Here is a 6,712-nt window from a genome sequence, read left to right as displayed (position 1 = left end):
GTAAGAAAGAAGTAAGAGAGAAGAAAGAAAGAAGTAAGAAAGAAGAAAGAAAGAAGTAAGAATGAAGTAAGAAAGAAGTAAGAAAGAAGTAAGAAAGAAGAAAGAAAGAAGAAAGAAAGAAGAAAAAAGAAGTTAGAAAGAAGTAAGAAAGAAGTAAGAAAGAAGTAAGAAAAAAGTAAGAAAGACGTAAGAAAGAAGTCAGAAGGAAAGAAGTAAGAAAGAAGAAAAAAGAAGTTAGAAAGAAGTAAGAAAGAAGTAAGAAAGAAGTAAGAAATAAGAAAGAAAGAAGTAAGAAAGAATTAAGAAAGAAGTAAGAAAGAAGTAAGAAATAAGTAAGAAAGAAGTAAGAAATAAGTAAGAAAGAAGAAATAAAGAAGTAAGAAAGAAGTAAGAAAGAAAGAAGAAAGAAGTAAGAAAGAAGTAAGAAAGAAGTAAGAAAGAAGGAAGAAAGAAGTAAGAAAGAAGAAAGAAAGAAGTAAGAAAGAAGAAAGAAGAAAGAAAGAAGTAAGTAAGAAGTAAGAAAGAAGAAAGAAAGAAAGAAGTAAGAAAGAAGAAAGAAGTAAGAAAGAAGTTAGAAAGAAGTAAGAAAGAAGTAAGAAAGAAGTAAGAAAGAACTAAGAAATAAGTAAGAAAGAAGAAATAAAGAAGTAAGAAAGAAGAAAGAAAGAAAGAAGAAAGAAGTAAGAAAGAAGTAAGAAAGAAGTAAGAAAGAAGTAAGAAAGAAAGAAGTAAGAAAGAAGTACGAAAGAAGTAAGAAAGAATTAAGAAAGAAAGAAGTAAGAAAGAAGCAAGAAAGAAGTAAGAAAGAAGTAAGAAAGAAAGAAGAAAGAAAGAAGAAAGAAAGAGGAAAGAGAGAAGAAAGAGAGAAGAAAGAAAGAAGAAAGAAAGAATTAAGAAAGAAGTAAGAAAGAAGTAAGAAAGAAGTTAGAAAGAAGTAAGAAAGAAGTAAGAATGAAGTAAGAAAGAAGTAAGAAAGAAGAAAGAAAGAAGTAAGAAAGAAGAAAGAAAGAAGTAAGAATGAAGTAAGAAATAAGTAAGAAAGAAGTAAGAAAGAAGAAAGAAAGAAGAAAGATATAAGAAAAAAGAAGTTAGAAAGAAGTAAGAAAGAAGTAAGAAAGAAGTAAGAAAAAAGTAAGAAAGACGTAAGAAAGAAGTCAGAAGGAAGTAAGAAAGAAGTAAGAAAGAAGTAAGAAAGAAAGAAGAAAGAAAGAAGAAAGAAGTAAGAAAGAAGTTAGAAAGAAGTAAGAAAGAAGTAAAAAAGAAGTAAGAAAGAATTAAGAAAGAAGTAAGAAAGAATTAAGAAAGAAAGAAGAAAGAAGTAAGAAAGAAGTAAGAAAGAAGTTAGAAAGAAGAAAGAAAGAAGTAAGAAAGAAGTAAGAAAGAAGTCAGAAAGAAGTAAGAAAGAAGTAAGAAAGAAGTAAGAAAGAAAGAAGTAAGAAAGAAGAAAGAAGTAAGAAAGAAGTTAGAAAGAAGTAAGAAAGAAGTAAAATAGAAGTAAGAAAGAAGTCAGAAAGAAGTAAGAAAGAAGTAAGAAAGAAGTAAGAAAGAAAGAAGTAAGAAAGAAGAAAGAAGTAAGAAAGAAGTTAGAAAGAAGTAAGAAAGAAGTAAGAAAGAAGTAAGAAAGAAGTCAGAAGGAAGTAAGAAAGAAGTAAGAAAGAAGTAAGAAAGAAAGAAGAAAGAAAGAAGAAAGAAGTAAGAAAGAAGTTAGAAAGAAGTAAGAAAGAAGTAAAAAAGAAGTAAGAAAGAATTAAGAAAGAAGTAAGAAAGAAGTAAGAAAGAAGTAAGAAAGAAGTAAGAAATAAGTAAGAAAGAAGAAATAAAGAAGTAAGAAAGAAGTAAGAAAGAAAGAAGAAAGAAGTAAGAAAGAAGTAAGAAAGAAGTAAGAAAGAAGTAAGAAAGAAGAAAGAAAGAAAGAAGTAAGAAAGAAGAAAGAAGTAAGAAAGAAGTTAGAAAGAAGTAAGAAAGAAGTAAGAAAGAAGTAAGAAAGAAGTAAGAAATAAGTAAGAAAGAAGAAATAAAGAAGTAAGAAAGAAGAAAGAAAGAAAGAAGAAAGAAGTAAGAAAGAAGTAAGAAAGAAGTAAGAAAGAAGTAAGAAAGAAAGAAGTAAGAAAGAAGTACGAAAGAAGTAAGAAAGAAGTAAGAAAGAAAGAAGTAAGAAAGAAGCAAGAAAGAAGTAAGAAAGAAGTAAGAAAGAAAGAAGAAAGAAAGAAGAAAGAAAGAAGTAAGAAAGAAGTAAGAAAGAAGTCAGAAGGAAGTAAGAAAGAAGTAAGAAAGAAGTAAGAAAGAAAGAAGAAAGAAAGAAGAAAGAAATAAGAAAGAAGTTAGAAAGAAGTAAGAAAGAAGTAAAAAAGAAGTAAGAAAGAATTAAGAAAGAAGTAAGAAAGAAGTAAGAAAGAAGTAAGAAAGAAAGAAGAAAGAAGTAAGAAAGAAGTAAGAAAGAAGAAGTAATTAAGAAAGAAGAAAGAAAGAAATAAGAAAGAAGTAAGAAAGAAGTAAGAAAGAAAGAAGAAAGAAAGAAGAAAGAAAGACGAAAAAAGAAGTTAGAAAGAAGTAAGAAAGAAGTAAGAAAGAAGTAAGAAAGAAAGAAGTAAGAAAGAAGAAAGAAAGAAGAAAGAAAGAAGTAAGAAAGAAGTAAGAAAGAAGTAAGAAAGAAGTAAGAAAGAAGAAAGAAAGAATTAAGAAAGAAGTAAGAAAGAAGTAAGAAAGAAGTAAGAAAGAAGTAAGAAAGTAAGAAGAAAGAAGTAAGAAAGAAGTACGAAAGAAGTAAGAAAGAAAGAAGTAAGAAAGAAAGACGTAAGAAAGAAGTAAGAAAGAAAGAAGAAAGAGAGAAGAAAGATAGAAGAAATAAAGAAGAAAGAAAGAAGTTAGAAAGAAGTAAGAAAGAAGTAACAAAGAAGTAAGAAAGAAGTTAGAAAGAAGTAAGAAAGAAGAAAGAAAGAAGAAAGCAAGAAGAAAGAAAGAAAGAAGTAAGAAAGAAGTAAGAAAGAAGAAAGAAAGAAGAAAGAAAGAAGAAAGAAAGAGGAAAGAGAGAAGAAAGAGAGAAGAAAGAAAGAAGAAAGAAAGAATTAAGAAAGAAGTAAGAAAGAAGTAAGAAAGAAGTTAGAAAGAAGTTTGAAAGAAGTAAGAATGAAGTAAGAAAGAAGTAAGAAAGAAGAAAGAAAGAAGTAAGAAAGAAGAAAGAAAGAAGTAAGAATGAAGTAAGAAAGAAGTAAGAAAGAAGTAAGAAAGAAGAAAGAAAGAAGAAAGAAAGAAGAAAAAAGAAGTTAGAAAGAAGTAAGAAAGAAGTAAGAAAGAAGTAAGAAAAAAGTAAGAAAGACGTAAGAAAGAAGTCAGAAGGAAGTAAGAAAGAAGTAAGAAAGAAGTAAGAAAGAAAGAAGAAAGAAAGAAGAAAGAAGTAAGAAAGAAGTTAGAAAGAAGTAAGAAAGAAGTAAAAAAGAAGTAAGAAAGAATTAAGAAAGAAGTAAGAAAGAAGTAAGAAAGAAGTAAGAAAGAAAGAAGAAAGAAGTAAGAAAGAAGTAAGAAAGAAGAAGTAATTAAGAAAGAAGAAAGAAAGAAGTAAGAAAGAAGTAAGAAAGAAGTAAGAAAGAAAGAAGTAAGAAAGAAGAAAGAAGTAAGAAAGAAGTTAGAAAGAAGTAAGAAAGAAGTAAAAAAGAAGTAAGAAAGAAGTAAGAAAGAAGTAAGAAAGAAGTAAGAAAGAAGTAAGAAATAAGTAAGAAAGAAGAAATAAAGAAGTAAGAAAGAAGTAAGAAAGAAAGAAAAAGAAGTAAGAAAGAAGTAAGAAAGAAGTAAGAAAGAAGGAAGAAAGAAGTAAGAAAGAAGAAAGGAAGAAGTAAGAAAGAAGAAAGAAGAAAGAAAGAAGTAAGAAAGAAGTAAGAAAGAAGAAAGAAAGAAAGAAGTAAGAAAGAAGAAAGAAGTAAGAAAGAAGTTAGAAAGAAGTAAGAAAGAAGTAAGAAAGAAGTAAGAAAGAAGTAAGAAAGAAGTAAGAAAGAAGTAAGAAAGAAGTAAGAAAGAATTAAGAAAGAAGTAAGAAAGAAGTAAGAAAGAAGTAAGAATGAAGTAAGAAAGAAGAAAGAAAGAAGAAAAAAAGAAGAAAAAAGAAGTTAGAAAGAAGTAAGAAAGAAGTAAAAAAAAAGTAAGAAAGAAGTAAGAAAGAAAGAAGAAAGAAAGAAGTAAGAAAGAAGTAAGAAAGAAAGAAGAAAGAAAGAAGAAACAAGAAGTTAGAAAGAAGTAAGAAAGAAGTAAGAAAGAAGTAAGAAAGAAGTAAGAAAGAAGTAAGAAAGAAGTTAGAAAGAAGTAAGAAAGAAAGAAGTAAGAAAGAAAAAAGAAAGAAGTGAGAAAGAAATAAGAAAGAAGTAAGAAAGAAGTAAGAAAGAAGTAAGAAAGAAGTAAGAAAGAAAGAAGAAAGAAGTAAGAAAGAAGTCAGAAAGAAGTAAGAAAGAAGTAAGAAAGAAGTTAGAAAGAAAGAAGTAAGAAAGAAGAAAGAAATAAGTAAGAAAGAAGTAGGAAAGAAGTAAGAAAGAAGTAAGAAAGAAGTAAGAAAGAAAGAAGTAAGAAAGAAGAAAGAAAGAAGTAAGAAAGAATTAAGAAAGTAGTAAGAAAGAAGTAAGAAAGAAGTTAGAAAGAAGTAAGAAAGTAGAAAGAAAGAAGAAAGAAAGAAGTAAGAAAGAAAGAAGAAAGAAGTAAGAAAGAAGTAAGAAAGAAGTAAGAAAGAAGTAAGAAAGAAAGAAGTAAGAAAGAAGTAAGAAAGAAGTTAGAAAGAAAGAAGAAAGAAAGAAGAAAGTAAGAAGAAACAAGAAGTAAGAAAGAAGTAAGAAAGAAGTAAGAAAGAAGTAAGAAAGAAGTAAGAAAGAAGGAAGTAAGAAAGAAGAAAGAAAGAAGAAAGAAAGAAGTAAGAAAGAAGTAAGAAAGAAGTAAGAAAGAAGAAAGAAAGAAGAAAGAAGTCAGAAAGAAGTCAGAAAGAAGTAAGAAAGAAGTAAGAAAGAAGTAAGAAAGAAATAAGAAAGAAAGAAGAAAGGAAGAAGAACGAAAGAGGAAAAAAGAAGTTAGAAAGAAGTAAGAAAGAAGGAAGAAAGAAGTAAGAAAGAAGTAAGAAAGAAGTAAGAAAGAAAGAAGAAAGAAGTAAGAAAGAAAGAAGAAAGATGTAAGACAGAAGCCAGAAAGAAGTAAGAAAGAAGTAAGAAAGAAGTAAGAAAGAAGTAAGAAAGAAGTAAGAAAGAAAGAAGTAAGAAAGAAGAAAGAAGTAAGAAAGAAGTAAGAAAGAAAGAAGTATGAAAGAAGTTAAAAAAAAAGTAAGAAAGAAGTACGAAATAAAGAAGAAAGAAAGAAGTAAGAAAGAAGTAAGAAAGAAAGAAGAAAGAAAGAAGAAAGAAAGAAGTTAGAAAGAAGTAAGAAAGAAGTAAGAAAGAAGTAAGAAAGAAGAAAAAAGAAGTTAGAGAGAAGTAAGAAAGAAGGAAGAAAGAAGAAAGAAAGAAGTAAGAAAGAAGTAAGAATGAAGTAAGAAAGAAGAAAGAAAGAAGAAAAAAAGAAGAAAAAAGAAGTTAGAAAGAAGTAAGAAAGAAGTAAAAAAAAAGTAAGAAAGAAGTAAGAAAGAAAGAAGAAAGAAAGAAGTAAGAAAGAAGTAAGAAAGAAAGAAGAAAGAAAGAAGAAACAAGAAGTTAGAAAGAAGTAAGAAAGAAGTAAGAAAGAAGTAAGAAAGAAGTAAGAAAGAAGTAAGAAAGAAGTTAGAAAGAAGTAAGAAAGAAAGAAGTAAGAAAGAAAAAAGAAAGAAGTGAGAAAGAAATAAGAAAGAAGTAAGAAAGAAGTAAGAAAGAAGTAAGAAAGAAGTAAGAAAGAAAGAAGAAAGAAGTAAGAAAGAAGTCAGAAAGAAGTAAGAAAGAAGTAAGAAAGAAGTTAGAAAGAAAGAAGTAAGAAAGAAGAAAGAAATAAGTAAGAAAGAAGTAGGAAAGAAGTAAGAAAGAAGTAAGAAAGAAGTAAGAAAGAAAGAAGTAAGAAAGAAGAAAGAAAGAAGTAAGAAAGAATTAAGAAAGTAGTAAGAAAGAAGTAAGAAAGAAGCTAGAAAGAAGTAAGAAAGTAGAAAGAAAGAAGAAAGAAAGAAGTAAGAAAGAAAGAAGAAAGAAGTAAGAAAGAAGTAAGAAAGAAGTAAGAAAGAAGTAAGAAAGAAAGAAGTAAGAAAGAAGTAAGAAAGAAGTTAGAAAGAAAGAAGAAAGAAAGAAGAAAGTAAGAAGAAACAAGAAGTAAGAAAGAAGTAAGAAAGAAGTAAGAAAGAAGTAAGAAAGAAGTAAGAAAGAAGGAAGTAAGAAAGAAGAAAGAAAGAAGAAAGAAAGAAGTAAGAAAGAAGTAAGAAAGAAGTAAGAAAGAAGAAAGAAAGAAGAAAGAAGTCAGAAAGAAGTCAGAAAGAAGTAAGAAAGTAGTAAGAAAGAAGTAAGAAAGAAATAAGAAAGAAAGAAGAAAGGAAGAAGAACGAAAGAGGAAAAAAGAAGTTAGAAAGAAGTAAGAAAGAAGGAAGAAAGAAGTAAGAAAGAAGTAAGAAAGAAGTAAGAAAGAAAGAAGAAAGAAGTAAGAAAGAAAGAAGAAAGATGTAAGACAGAAGCCAGAAAGAAGTAAGAAAGAAGTAAGAAAGAAGTAAGAAAGAAGTAAGAAAGAAAGAAGTAAGAAAGAAGAAAGAAGTAAGAAAGAAGTAAGAAAGAAAGAAGTATGAAAGAAGTTAAAAAAA

The sequence above is a fragment of the Columba livia genome, unplaced genomic scaffold, assembly GCF_036013475.1.
Source record: "Columba livia isolate bColLiv1 breed racing homer unplaced genomic scaffold, bColLiv1.pat.W.v2 Scaffold_103, whole genome shotgun sequence".
Taxonomy (NCBI): Eukaryota; Metazoa; Chordata; class Aves; order Columbiformes; family Columbidae; genus Columba; species Columba livia.
Note: the sequence above shows the minus strand (reverse complement) of the source record.